Raw genomic sequence first — 14914 nt, forward strand, 5'->3', positions numbered from 1 at the left:
TGAGGGTGGTGAGGCACTGGCACAGGTTGCCCAGAGCAGCTGTGGCTGCCCCATCCCTGGGAGTGTTCCAGGCCAGGCTGAATGGGGCTTGGAGCAACCTGGGCTGGTGGGAGGTGTCCCTGCCCATATCGGGGTAGAATGAGATAGTCTCTAAGGCCCTTCCAACCCAAACCATTCTATGATTCTATGGCTTAATGAACTCTAATCTATCACTGCAATTGGATCCTCATGGAGACTTAGAAGGACAATTGCTTTTCTTTTTTTTTCTTTTTTTTATTTTTAGGCACCAGACTGGGGTTTGGAGAGCAAAGTCCTGGTCCTGCCACTGCCATGGATTACTGGTGTCACCTCAAGTGAGTCTTGGCTGAAGAAGTGCATCTTCTGAGCGAGTCCAGTCAGAATTTCTATGAGCAGGATTGGAACAGGCTGCCCACAAGTTGTGGAATCACTATCCCTGGAAGTGTTTAAAAGCCATGTGCATGTGGCACTTGGAGATGTGGGTTAGTGGTGGGTTTGGCAGTGCTGGGGGAATGATTGGACTTGATGGTCTTAGAGGGCTTTTCCAACCTTAATGATTCTAGGATACACACAAGTGAGGACTACCATAAAATCCCAGAATGGTTGGGGTTGGAAGGGACCTTAAAGCCCATCTAATTCCAAGCCCCTGCCATGGGCAAGGACACCTTCCACTAGACCAGGTTTATTCCAAGTTCCATGCAACATGGACTAGTGAGCTACAAGTCTGTGCTGACCACAGAGAAAGACACCCAAGATGTCTTTGCTGCCCAGATGGGTGCTCAGTGGGCGAGAAGGTTGGCCTCAGCTGCTTTCTGGAATGGAATATCTGCTGGTGAGATGCCATCATCCATCTGCAGTCGAGTTTTCTCTCCTTTGGGATTTTCTGCCTTCCCATGTTCATGTTTTTCCTCTTGCCCCTTTGAGCTGCTGCCTCTCACAGCTCAACAATCCTACCCCTGTCCTTGCTTTTACCTTTCTTATCTTGCAGGGCTCTGTGCTGTTTCGCACAAGCTGGCAGCCTCCTCAGCTCTGGGAGGAGAGTGTTCCAGATGGGCTGTATCAGGGAGGCCTTGGATTGTAGCTGAACCCGCAGGATAGGGAGGTTCAGGGCCAGCTTGCTGCATGCTCCATCGAGCTGATTTCATGCCAGTTTAATGCTCCAGATGGTTGGCTCGGTGCTGAAGGAGGTAACTGGTTTGTGGGCTCACTCCTGTTTCCTTGTCAGTCTGGGGGATCTGCCACGCTGGCATGAGCCTGGTCTGGAGGAGAACTTTTATTTATGTCCAGAGAAGGGAATGGAGCTGGGGAAGGGGCTGGAGTAAAAGGAGCAGCTGAATGAGCTGGTGGGCCTCAGCCTGGAGAATAGGAGGCTCAGGGGGAAGTTTTTACTCTCTACAACTCCCTAACAGGACATGCAGCCAGGTGGGGTCAGGCTCTGCTCCCAGGGAACAAGGGACAGGACAAGAGGAAACAGCCTCAGGTTGTGTCAGGGGAGGTACAGGTCTGACACCAGGAAATATTTCTTCACAGAAAGGGTTGTCAGGCATTGGAAGGGGTTGCCTAGTGAGGTGGTGGAGTCACCATCCCTGGAGGTGTTCAAGGAACAACTGGACATGGAACTTAATGTTCTGGTCTAGCCGACAAGATGGTGATTGGTGAAAGGTTGGACTTGATGATCTTTAAGGTATTGTCCAGTCTAAATGATTCTGTGATTTTATATTGAGTCAGGTGTGCAGATACAGCAAAACCACCAGTGCTCCATGCACTTTCCTGAGCAGAAAAACCCCTTCAACTCCTTTGTGCTATCAGGATCCTGGGGACAACAGGGTCTTTTCTTTTTACCTCTGCAGCATTCCAGGTGAGAGCTCTGTTTACTCTCACTGCAAGGCTGGATACACAGTGCCTTCCCTGAAAGCAGCCATGGGGTCATGCTAGAGGCTCCTACTTTACTTTCATTTGGCAGCAGATTCCTCAGCCTGAAATGCTGAGGTGATGATATGATGGAGGTGTGAGATACATTGGCATGGAGAATCATGGAATCACTGGATGGATAAGGTTGGAAGGGACCACTGGAATTCATTTCACTAGAAGAAATTCGTCCCTGTGAGGGTGCTGAGGCACTGGCACAGGTTGCCCAGAGAAGCTGTGGCTGCTCCAATACCTGGAAGTGTTCAAGGTCAGACTGGATGTGACTCAGAGCAACCTGATCTAGTGGAAGGTGTCCCTTACCATGGCAGGGGGTGGGACTGGATGGCCTTTAAAGTCCCTTCCCAACCAAACCATTCCATAGTTCTATGTAGTCCAACCTGGCTGCTGGTGTCTTTGAGACACCAAACAGGATTCAGGTGACCTTTAATTTGACTCTATTCTTGAAGATGCTGCTCAGTCTCATCGAGCAGATGGAGTGATCCTGCTGATCCTCCCATGCCTCTGCCTCCCCGGGGGCCCTACATGCATTTTTCCAGGCTCTGCAGTGGAACAAGAGGGTTTTTTGTGTTTATTTTCCTCCTGTAGCTTTCCCTCTTTTCAAGAGAGACAGCTGCTTTGCTGAATGGTACTTAACAGCTCTTTCAAACTCAATTAGGCACTTGGGAGCCAGGAGTTGGGAGCACTCAGCTTCCATAGCCAGCAAAGGATTTTCTCCCCTGCAGCTCCTGTTATACCATGATTTTCCAAGATTTCCACACTCTGTGAGTTCAGTTTTTAATAAGTGGACATTTGTTAGTGTCTGGAAGCCTTGGAAATAGTGGCCAGTCCTGCTTTGTTTGCTCTCTGAACTTTGAACAACTTCATTCAGCATGTTTGAAAAGGGAAAAAAATCAACTTTAAAAACTCAGGCTCTGCCCCAAGCCTGAACTGACTCAAATCTAATATCCACAACAAATACCAGGGATTATTTTTTTTGCAGGCTTGAAAATGAACCATTCCTGCATTCAAATGCAAATGGTGAAACCCAAGTGGTTTTTCCTATTGTCTCAGTGCATATCAGGGCACTGCGTTTTGTGTAGGGTCTCCTCATGGCCTGTAGCTGTGCCCACGTCCTGCCCAGCCAGGCGGGAAGGGATGTGATTAATCACTGTCACATGTGGTTGGCTTTGCCTCTGATCTCCAGGCTGGGGAGATCTCTGTGTGTGTGCACTAGAGGGTTTTATTTTGCTTAGCAGAGCTCTGTGAAAGCTTTTCCCCTCTCAGGAAATTGCTGCTGATACTTTCATGTTCATCTTTGTCCTCACTGAAAATTAAGACCTAAATAATACCCTTTTTTTTTGTATGATACTTTTTTTTCCTTGGTTTAGATAAGCTCCAAAGAGTATTTCCTGTAGGTACCTTTAGCAAAAGCATTTAAATATTTCAAGATTCCTATTAGGGCTGCTGAGCTGAAGGTTCCAGCTCAGTGAGCTGTGTGCTCATAGGGGCCTGGGATACTTTATGTGTCATGTTTTCACGCTCTGGACTCTTGCCCAAGAGCTGCCATGAGACACAGAGCTGAGCTGGCTTCATGCAAGAGTGCAAGGACCAGGCTGCTCAGAGCAAAGCCACCAGTATCTCCACACTTGCTCTCCAGCAACCATCATCCATGGATACGTAAGGAGAGAATATAGGGAATGAGACCAGAACAACTTGGGCTGGTGGGAGGTGCCCCTGCCCATGGCAGAGGGTTGGAAAGAGATAAGCTTTAATGTCTCTTCCTACCCAAACCATTCTGGGATTCTAGGGATTTCCCAGCCTCAGTCATTGCTGATTTTTATTTAAAGGGAATGTAAATTGAATTATTTAGGCAAAACCCCCTTTTTGTCTCCAAGGACAATTTTTTTTTTGCTGAGATTGCTCTTTCTGGAAAATTCCCAACCTGCTTGAGCTGGCAAGCTTTGCTTTTCAGCTAAAGCATATGCTGATGTATGTTTATATCTTGCTCCAACAAAAAGCTGTGGATAAATCAAGAGCTGAAGGCAGCAGGCAGTTCCCTTCCCTATTCCAACAGTCCTCATATTGCCAGTGGGGGGATGTGGAAAAATGTCAATTGCAGTTCAGTCTGCAGGAAAACGACAGCAAAGCTATACTAATTAAGTCAAATATCATTCCAGCTTTAATATCTGTCCTACAGGGAACTTCTCTGTAAGTGCAGAAAGATCCAGAAGAGTTGACCTACAGCAGCCATTGCCTGAGAGATGTCACAGAATCACAAAATCAGCCAGGTTGGAAAAGACTTCTGAGATCATCAAGTCCAACCTATGTCACATGAGAAGAAGGAATAACCTGCCTTTATTTCAATAAGAAGACTATTAAACTTCAAGAGCAAAGTTTGTTACCTCATCATGCTAGATGAGAATGATTATCTAATAATGTTGGATGGAAAATGGAATTCTAAAATGGTTTTGGCTCTCCCTGGCTTGTAACACTATGCCTTATACCCTCCAGCAAAGGCAAGGAATTCCTAAGCTGATTTTTCACTGACACGCTGCAAGCTACTGCTGGCTTCTCTGCTGGGCCTGAACAGCTGTGAGAGGCTGTGGGAAAGGTGTCTGCCAGTTCTTGGAGGCATCCAGCATGCTCCTAGCACTTGATAAATGGTTTTGCAGCTGTGGTAACAGCTCTGTTTTGCAGAAATGGCCATTTTAGATTTCATTTTAAATGTGTTTCAACTTTTCTGTCCTGCAGTTTCCCTTCAAGGTCTTCTGCTGAAAGCTTTATTTTACAGTGTGAGTTTTGAGGTTGATTGAAGAAGGCACTTGAGAGATGAGGGATTTAAGTCTGGGAGACCTTGCAGACTTTATGGAATGCACTGATAAGTTTTTAGCAGGTCAGTTCATGGAGGTTACACATTTCAAGGCCAGTGAAACCCAGTGGTTCCCTGAATCATAATAAACTACAGCCTTCCAGTACCTGAAGAGGCTTCCAAAAAAGCTGGAAGGGATTTTTCACAAGGGCGTAGAGTGGTAGGACAAGGGGGAACAGCCTTAAAATGAAGAAGAGGAGATTTAGATTAGATTTTAGGAATAAATTCTTCCCTGTGAGGATGGTGAGGCACTGGCACAAGTTGCCCAGAGAAGCTGTGGCTACCCCATCCCTGGAAGTGTCCAAGGCCAGGTTGGATGGGACTCAGAGCAACCTATCTAGTGAAATGTGTCCCTGCCTATGGCAGGGGGGGGGGGCGCGAGCACCTATAACAGCGTCTGTGATTCTATGATTCTGCACTGAGCAGTTGTGCATCTATTCCCACATCTGGCAGGTCACACATTGTACAGGGTTTGAGCCCCTGACAGGGAAGCTTTATGTTACATTATCAGATGAAACCTGACTTCTTTTGTTAAACTCACTATTTATTCCCCAAAGTCTAATTAACAAATGTGCTCAGTAAATAGAGTTGGGAAAGTGACTTTTCATTGATTACAGGTTTTTCCCCTCTGCTTTGTTTCCTTACAGCAAATGACCCCATGAATGGCACATCCTTTTGAACTGTAACTGGCCTCAGCCAACTCTACCTGAGACTTCTTCTTGTCCAGCTGTGAGGATGGAAGAGAAGAGGAAGACACAGTGATGTAGGACTGCTGAACATCTGAACATTCCCAGTGATGTGTTTCCTGAGTATTCAGTGTTTCAAGGCTGCTATCTGGTGATCAGAAGGGTTTTATCTCTTGTGCAGATGGAGGTAAATCATTGATGATCCTCATGGGTCCCTTCTGGCTCAGTATAGTCTCAGTCCAACTCCAAAGGAGGGTGATGGGCTTCCACTCTACTTGTCCTAGAGCATCCTGCTTGGTCAGTGCTGTGATTTCTTCACCTTTAGTGTTCAATACTTGCTCCTGCCAACCTCTTCTTACTACAAGAGTGCAGAGGTGTGTTGTTCGTGGCAATACTGTGTGATTCTGCTAATTACAGCAGTTGTTTTGCACTGACTAATGAAATAGCCCAGAGAGACCTCGTCTACAGGGAGCTTGTGATGTCAACATTGCACTAAGATGCCTTGTCACTCCTGTCCAGTTGTCTGTGATGAAGGGACTGGGGTGATGCAGAACCTTTCCTACACAATAATTGTAGATTGTAATTATAAAAGAATGCATTAATTTCCCTGATAATCTGATATCTGTGTGCTTACCAGGTAAAAAGGCTCTATATGCTGATGCATTCATCCAGAAACTCTAATCTATCAGCACCTCCAGGACAGAAAACCACCACAAAACCCACAGTAGACCACTCGGTTTTGATCAGATGTCACTTCCCATGTTCTTGGTTTCTCAACTTCTTGGGAAGCTGCATCATTGCATTGACCGTGAAATAAAGTTACAGAAACACATGGCACAAAGATGTTTTTCCAAAGCCTTCTGGTTTGCATTCTGTGGTTTCCAAACCACCTCCTCCACAGCATCAAGGGATCCACCATACACAAAGGTTGCTAGAGTGGCCTGTTTGCTCTTAGCTGAACATCCCAACTGCAGGGGTTGCCTCAGAGTGGTACAGTGGATGCTGCCAGCCTTGGATGGACACTGGATTGGAAAGGCCTTTCAGGGGTTGGAATTAGAGGTGAGGGTTGGAACTAGATGATCTTCAAGATCGATTCCAACCCCTTAACATTCTATGATTCCATCAAAGCTCCTTTTTCCTGGGGCTAGAAACCTCACTGTGTTTTGGGGTATGCACTAGCTCAGGTATGCACAGAACAGCCCAGCTATTCTCCTGGAAGGCAAAATCCAGCTGAACCTTGACAAAAGAGGACAATTAAATTAATTGCATTAATGACCTTTGTTCTTTAAGGCGTGTGGTGAACTTGGTGAGAAGCTTTGTCTGGACTTTCCAATAGTCTCGTTTTCACAGAGCACATTCCTTAACCCTTAGTGTGTTACGACATCTGCTCACCTGGGAGGCCTGAATGAGCTTGTTTCCACACTGGTCTGTGTTGTTTAGAAGGATACAGCTTCCTGTACAGGGAAGACTTACTGTGAACAAACTCTCTTCTGCTGGCTTCAGAATGTTTGATATGCTGCTCCTGCTCACACTGTTAACTTATCCTTGTCATTAGCTGCACTAATTATACATCTTGTTTCCACAGCCAGCTTGAAATGAATCCCTGTGTGGAAACCTGTGCTGTCAAGTCCAGTAAGGAAGGAAGAAAAATATAAGCTGTGTGCACCTCAGAAACTGTTAGTGCATCTAGTTCTGGAAAACCAGCTGCTGAAGGTATATAACATTTCCTTTCTGCCTTTGTTTTTGGCTGTGGTTACTCATGCTTGTTATAGGATGAATGTAGTTGGCTTTTATAGAAGCTGTGAAGGGCAGAGGTTGGGATTTACTCTTTCTGTTCTGAGTGGTCCATGTGGTGTTCTCAGTCTGCTACAGCTCTGCTGCAAAACTGGGAAAGTCATCATAGAAAGGTTTGTGTTGGAAGGGCCCTTAAAGCTCATCAAGTCCCAATCCCTGCCATGGGCAGGGACCCCTTCCACTAGCCTAGGTTGCTCCAAGCCCCATCCAACCTGGCCTTGTCAGCAAAAATGAAGTGGAAGTCACTTTAATTTAAAGTGTCTGCCCCATGCAAGGTGGTCTGTGTATCCACTCTGAGGTGTGAAATCTCTGCCTAAGGGCAAGTGACAGCATGTTGTGAATTTCTTAGCAACATTATGGCCTCTGTACAGGCAGATGTTCGTGAAGGGTATGACTTAGGCCCTGATTTTTCCCTCAGAAACCCCTCGATTTCCCTCAGTGATCTCAAATCATTGCTCTTATCTTTTGGATGCATCCTTCACCCATTTTGTTTGCTTAGATGTGAAGCTGCAAGGCAGTAGATAAATTGACATGTATAGGAAAGTCTTCAGGGAACAAATGAAGCTGTGTCCTTTCCAGACATAAATGTGTCGCTTTCTAAGATCCAGGAATTCCTACTATCTGGTTTCAGTGCAGGTCAGGGCCTCTTGAGGGTTGTGTCACCTTCAGAACTTGAATCTTTGGCCTTTTTAGTACATTCTGAGGATAACGAGTTGTTTATGTAATGTTTTTATTGGAGAAGCAGAAAGCAGTGGGGAGAGATTCAGGTGCTAAATCTGAAGGAGTCCTTAGGCCTCTCTCTCTGCCCTGAGACAGGATCCATTCATGCACATCTGAGCTGATGGGCCTTACCTACCCTGCTCTTAAACCTCTTAGCCACACAAACTCTGCTCCCCGCCAAGTGGTCTTTTCCAGGATTTATGTACAGCTAAAAGATTGTCCTAATGACTAATCTTGTTATTATTTGAGCACAGGCCTTCAAAATCAATATATTCAGGGTTTTTTTTTTGTTGTGGTGGTAGTGCTTCACACTGTAAGACTGGCCCTTGTCCCCTCAGCCACTTATGATTTTCACAGGTCTGTTTCCTTTCCCTTTTCCCAGTCTTTTGATAATCCTTGCTGCTGTGGACTTAATTGTGTCTCATCTCTCTTTAATGACTAGATGTAACACACAGGGCTCTGGTCTAGCTGACAAGGTGGTGATGAGTCAAAGCTTGGATAATCCTGGAAGCCTTTTCCAACCTTCATGATTCTGTGGTTGTAAAACCAATCACCATGAGGGTGGAAATTAGAACTGTGGATATAAAAGAAACAAGATACTTTATCTGCCATTAGTGCATTAGCAGCACTCATGTGTCTCCTGAAGGTCCTGCCCTTGCAGGATTGCTATCCTGTGGTCACAAAAAGATGGTGATTGTAAGAAAGCAGCAACACAGAAGCATCTGGAGAGCACTGAAGGCTCTATCACAGTGCAAGATGCCATATGGTCCCTTTACACAGAGACGTATGACTGCAGCTACTGCAGTCCCCAAGGTGTGAGCACCCAGTGCTGGAATTAAACCTGCTGCAGAGGCTTCTGTCTCCCCTGATCAGGCTTTCAGGCAGGGATCTCACACACAGTGTTGAGCAGCCAGGTGAAAGATGCTATCAGCAGAAAAATGCCTCCTCCTCAGCCTACCTGGAGGGCTAACACCTGTGTTTTCACTTCCCAGGAGCTCACAAGGAGGGGGATGATGCCAGGGGAATGAGTCTTAAGGCATCTGTGGGTCACACAGTGCTTCACTCCTCATTAACAAAAAAAACCCCAAACAAGGCAAATCTAATTGAATCCAAGATTATCAAGCTCATTATTTTAATAAAAAAGAATGGCCTGTAAATAAGATCTTCCCCATTTCTCTTTTCCAAGGAAACAGCACTTCAGTGTGACACACGTTTGGATGCAAAAGCGATGTCAGTCACTCACAGAGGGAAGATGAGACCTGACTGTGATCAGTGTGAGGTTCTTCTCTGCTGCCAACATGATACGACACCTCCCTGTGTCCAGGCACAGCCTGTGTCAGATCTGCTGGGGATGATGAGCATCAGGGTTAAACCAGTTCAGCACCACAGGGACAAGATGTTCCTTCTTTTCACATTCTGTGTGGCTGAGCTGTCATCAAAGCCAAGTTCAGACTCCCTCCTTGATGACTCTTTGTGGCTATCATGGCACATGTGGACACAACAGGAGCTTGTTTCTAGAACTGACACAGCTCATGAAAAAGCAAAAGCTGAAAGGTGTTTTATCTTCTCTCTTTCCCGCTGTGAATAGTTTAAGACCTGTTTCTGAGCAGAAAGAAAGAATATTATCTGCAAAACACTGAAATACAGCAGAGTTCAGAAAAGATAGGCAATACTTCAAAAAATACGGTTAAATATGAACTCCATGTCAAAGAAGGATGTTGATTTGCCTTCAAGAGCACCTTCAAATACTAAGTAAGAACTGCTGAGAGGGAGGGTAAACATGACTCAAGCACAAATAATTTTATTAAATAGAGACTGATAAGCTTAATGCCACCCAAAAATGACTCCATTGTGTGCATAACAATCAAGTGAGTCCAGCAAACAAATGCCCCATACTTCACAAAGAGAATTACTGTTTCCTTAGGTCTCAGTGTTCTGCTTATAATAAATGGCCTTGAAAAACAGCATTTTTGTAGAGTGGTTAGTTTGCAAAGCTCTGTGAGTTCCCTATCTGCGATGGTGAGGCAGGTATTCATTACTCAATGAACCAAACTAAAACATAGAAGCAACCACAGCAAATCAAGCAAAGATCATCCTAGCCCAGTTTCTTTGTCTCTGTTTCCCCACAATACTCTCACAGTCCTCCATGATCTACAGCTGAAGAACTTTCTGAACCAGACAAAGCACCTGCTCATTCAGTGTATTTGTAGTCACTTGTCAGTTGTGTTTTCCTCCTCCCCAAACTCACCCATATGTCTGAAACTCAGGTAAGGTTGTAGCATCCACACTGGATAATTTCCCAGCTTCATATATATAATTTTGTGCCCTCTAATTACATCTAAGCTGTTACATAACCATCCCAATCTGCCTGCCAAGGGGTGGAATTCATAAGCAGGAGGGAATGGGGGGGGAAAGAAGGCTTATAAACACCTCTGTGGCAAAGCTAATCTTATCTCAAAGCTTTTGTTCTTCAAGATTGCTTGGGGAGTTTGTGTTGTGAAAGATAGATTTGTTTGGAATAAAGGGGGGGGAAAAAAGGTAGTAATGTTGTTTGCTGGAAGTACAGCTCAGCAGAAGGAAGGAGAAGGATCTGGAAGGTCTTTGTACAAAGGCTGTTGGCAATGAGAAGACTTCACTGAATATTCGGAGTTGGAAGGGACCTACATGGATCTAGGCCCTGCACAGGACACCTCCAGAATCACACCATGTCCCTGAGAATGCTGTCCAAATGCTCCTTGAGCTCTGTTAGGTTTGAGGCTGTGACCACTGGCCCTGGGGAGCCTATTCCAGTGCCCAAACACTGTCTAGGGGAAGAACCTTTTCCTAATATCCAAACTAAACCTCCCCTCACACAGCTTCAGGCCCTTCCCTCAGATCTTGTCACTCATCACCAGAGAGAAGAGATCAGCGCTGCCCCTCCACTGCCCCTCATGAGGAAGTTGCATACAGCCATGAGGTCTCCCTTCAGTCTCCTCCATGCTTAACAGACCAAGTGACCTCAGTCACTCCTGCTATGGCTTCCCCTCAAGGCCCTCCACCATCTTCATCGCCCTCCTTTGGACACAATCTAATAGCTTAATATCTTTCTTATGTTGTGGTGCCCAAAACTGCACACAGTATTCAAGGTGATGCCACACCAGAGCAGAGTGGGACAATCACCTCCCTTGACCAGCTAGTGATGCTGTGCTTGATGCATCCCAGGACACAGTTGGCCCTCCTGGCTGCCAGGGCACACTGTTGACTCATATTCAATTTGCCATCGACTAGGCCCCCAGATTCCTTGTCAGGATTGACTCAGGAAAAGGAGGATTCCATTGACTTCTATCTGAAGACTTGCTGTGGTCCATCAAATCAATGATACATCAAACATGGAGTCTTGTTTGCCAGCAGCTTGTCTTCTTTGTCCTTCAGAGGACAGCCTACTGATCCACAAACTCACAGTGCTCCCCTGAGAAGGGGAGCAACACACAAGCTTCCCCTTCTGTTAGCACATTATGCTGTCAAAAGTCACTTAGTCCCTCAGCCAGAAACCTAGATGGTCTTTACAGTCCCTTCCAACCCTAACCATGCCATGATTTAAACCTTGATTTAGGAGTGGGATTCCCATATCCAGCCCTACTTCCTAGACTGCAAAACCCAATCACACCAGGTCTCTGCTAGAAGATTTGGAAAGTGTGACACGGGATCAGATTTAAGTCCAAATACTTTGCACAAACTTCTCCAGGCTCTCTAAAATCCCTCTTGGTTGCTCATTAAGGACTTTGTTAAGAACTTCCTGCTCCATAAAGTTTTACTTCTTGTCTAAGAAATTGGGCAGAGACTGGAATGCATCAAACCATGTCCTCCTGACAGGAGGCTGTAGCCAGGTGGGGATTGGCCTCTTTTCCCAGGCAAGGAGTGACAGGACTAGAGGGCATAGTCTTAAGCTGTGCCAGGAGAGGTTTAGACTGGACATTAGGAGGATTTTTTTTTTGCACAGAATGGATGATTAGACCTTGGAAGAGACTGCCAGGAGAGGTGGTTAAGTCACTGTCCCTGGAGGTGTTTAAGGAGAGGCTGGACATGGCACTTAGTGCCATGGCCTAGTTGACATGGTGATGTTAGGTCATAGGATGGGCATGATGATCGCAGAGATCTTTTCCAACCTAATTGATTCTCTGTGTGTTTCTGGGTTTCTGCAGTTTTGGCCAAGTAAGACCCCTCTCTAGAAGGATGCTCAGCCTAGTAACCCCAGGAAACGTTCAACATTTTCCTTGCTGCCTCCATACAGTGCTGGGTTGGAAGAATCCTTAAAGATCATCTAGTTCCAACCCCCTGCCATGGACAGGGACACATTCCACTAGAACAAGTTGCTCCAAGCCCCATCCAACCTGGCCTGGAACACTTCCAGGGATAGGGCAGACACAGCTTGTCTGGGCAACCTGTGCCAGTGCCTCACAGTAGAGAGCAACATGTGCAGAGAAGCAGAAGAGGAGACTCATGACCCTGAGGCAGGCGAAGGAGCACAGAGAAGCTCTGAAGAGACTGAGTGAAGGAGAGCATTGGAGAAAATGCACAGAACTAGGCTACAGAGGTCCCAGATGACTCCACGAGTTGGCTGCTGTGTACAGTCACTTCTTACTGGAGACTTGGAAGCTTTTCCAGGAGAGTTCACTGCAGGCTTCACTCCACAGCTTTCCTGTTAGGCTACAGGTTGGAGCTGCACTAGCTGAATCCTGGTGTCTCAGGTAACATACCTCCTCTGTGCCATCCCAGGAGGGTTCTGAGGTCTCATGTTACCCCCAAGGGGGCCCTTTGCTCCAGCTACCTGTGCACCTCCCAGTCATGTGGAAAGAAGAAACACAGGTGCTAAGAAGATCATCATTTCCTTATGCAAACTGTAACCTGAGACAGGGAGACAGTCGAGAGGCCACATACACAGGTGGCTGTCTGTGGAGATGACTCAGAAGGCATCTAACACCCCAGAGCCCCCTTTATAGTGATGCGTTTGAGGTAAGAAAAGGATTTGTACAAGTCACTTTCTGTGTTGTTGATGTGAAACACCTAAGTAGGGGCCTCAAATGAAGAATAATTCCCCAGAAAGGAAAACGAAGAGGCAGAATTTGCAAACAAGAAGCACAGCTCTAAAAACCTCAGCAGAATTAGCTTTTGGATGACATGGGAAGGTGTAGGACTCCATTTTCTTCAGAAGGCTTGTCACCTCACAGGTCATATTCCTGTGGCTGAGGTCCCAAAATGTTGAACCTAGGTTCATAACCCATCAGGCATTCAGCTTCTCATTGTTCAAGAAGAATGCGCTCACTCCAGCACTCTTGTCCTCTGTAGAAATTTACCAGTGTGTTCCAAAACACCATAGGAAGAAATGTATCCAGTGGAAAGTGCCATCCTATCCCAGGTCAATATACCTGATATCAAGTGAATTCCCTTTCTAAGACTGTTTCATTTTCCCTTGCAGAGTCTAACAGTATCTGAGTGTCAGCCTTACCCCAGGGTCTAGCACTCAGTGGGATCCTCCTTCAGGACATGCAGCTCCACTAACTTTATTCTCTTTATGGCCTCTGACTTAAAAAAGCAAATAGGTTGATAGGATGAGTTTTCTTCTTGGAATAGCTACACCCATCCTGCACACAATCAGCCAGCAGACTCTCTCCTGTGATATGGTAGAATTTGCAGAGGAGTTCGATAAACATCTGTCAGCTGTTTGAGTGTGTGCACTGATAGGGTGTATCTCCGGTTTTGAGGCATATGTCACAATTCAGGCTGTGCAGATAGCACAAACACAGCAATTCTTACAGTCCCTGTTTCAGGGAAGAGCCTCTCGACTCAACAAATTCCCTCCCTGCATCAGGTTCTGCACCTAAGACCAACCAGGTGACTCATTCTGCTGGGCTGAAGCCTCAGTTAACAAAGGTATTTAGGACTTGCCATGTACACAAGACACTGGCCTCGATGGAGAAGGGAGAGACACCTCCTTGCATGGATCTGTTAGGAAACAGTGTAGAACCTAAGGGGTCCTGCCTGGCCAGTGAGGCCTCAGTAAGAGTGGGAACACTAGAAACCACAGTCTAAGTAATGGAGAAGTCTTAGGAGCTGTTCATGTGGAACAGCCACTGGAAGGATGCAAAGATAGCAGAAGAAGTTTGAAATGCAGAGGTGTATTGCTAGCAACTGAAAGAGCAGTTGGGCACTACAGTCCTCTCAATGTCTGGCACCTGAACTTGAGAAAGAACTTCTTTACTTTTCCACAGATGACCAAGCAGTGGAACAGATTGCCCAGAGAGGGTGTGGAGTATGCTTCACTGGAGATATTCCAGAACCATCTGGACACAGTCCTGTACCATGTACTCTGGGATGACCCTACTTGGGCAGGGATGTTGGACCAGATGAGCCAGTGTGATTCCTTCCAACCTGACCCATTCTGTGACGCTGTGATTCTGTGACTAGCACTGTATTGCATACCACAGCTGGACTAGTGACTGCTGACCAAAAGGAGAGCTGGAAAGGGACTTTGGTCAAGGGCCTGAAGGGACAGGACAAGAGGGTATTGCCTTACATGGACAGAAGGCAGGGTTAGATGGGATATTGCGAAGAAATCCTTCCCTGTGATGGTGCTGAGGCACTGGCACAGGTTGCCCAAAGAAGCTGTGTCTGCCCCATCCCTGGAAGTGTTCAGGCCAGGTTGGATGGGGCTTGGAGCAACCTGGTCTAGAGGAAGGTGTCCCTGCCCATGGCACGGGGTGGAACTGGATGATCATTCAGCTCCCTTCCAGCCCAAACCATTCTATGTCTCGGCGGACCCACTGTGCCTGTACCTCCCCCAGTCCACACCTTCAGCACCGCGCTGGACTCATCCTGCGGGAGCACTGCCCCGCGCAGCAGCGAGGCTCGCACGGCTCATGACATCACTCCCGGACGGCAT

Source organism: Acanthisitta chloris, unplaced genomic scaffold, assembly GCF_000695815.1.
Source record: "Acanthisitta chloris isolate BGI_N310 unplaced genomic scaffold, ASM69581v1 scaffold748, whole genome shotgun sequence".
Classification (NCBI taxonomy): Eukaryota; Metazoa; Chordata; class Aves; order Passeriformes; family Acanthisittidae; genus Acanthisitta; species Acanthisitta chloris.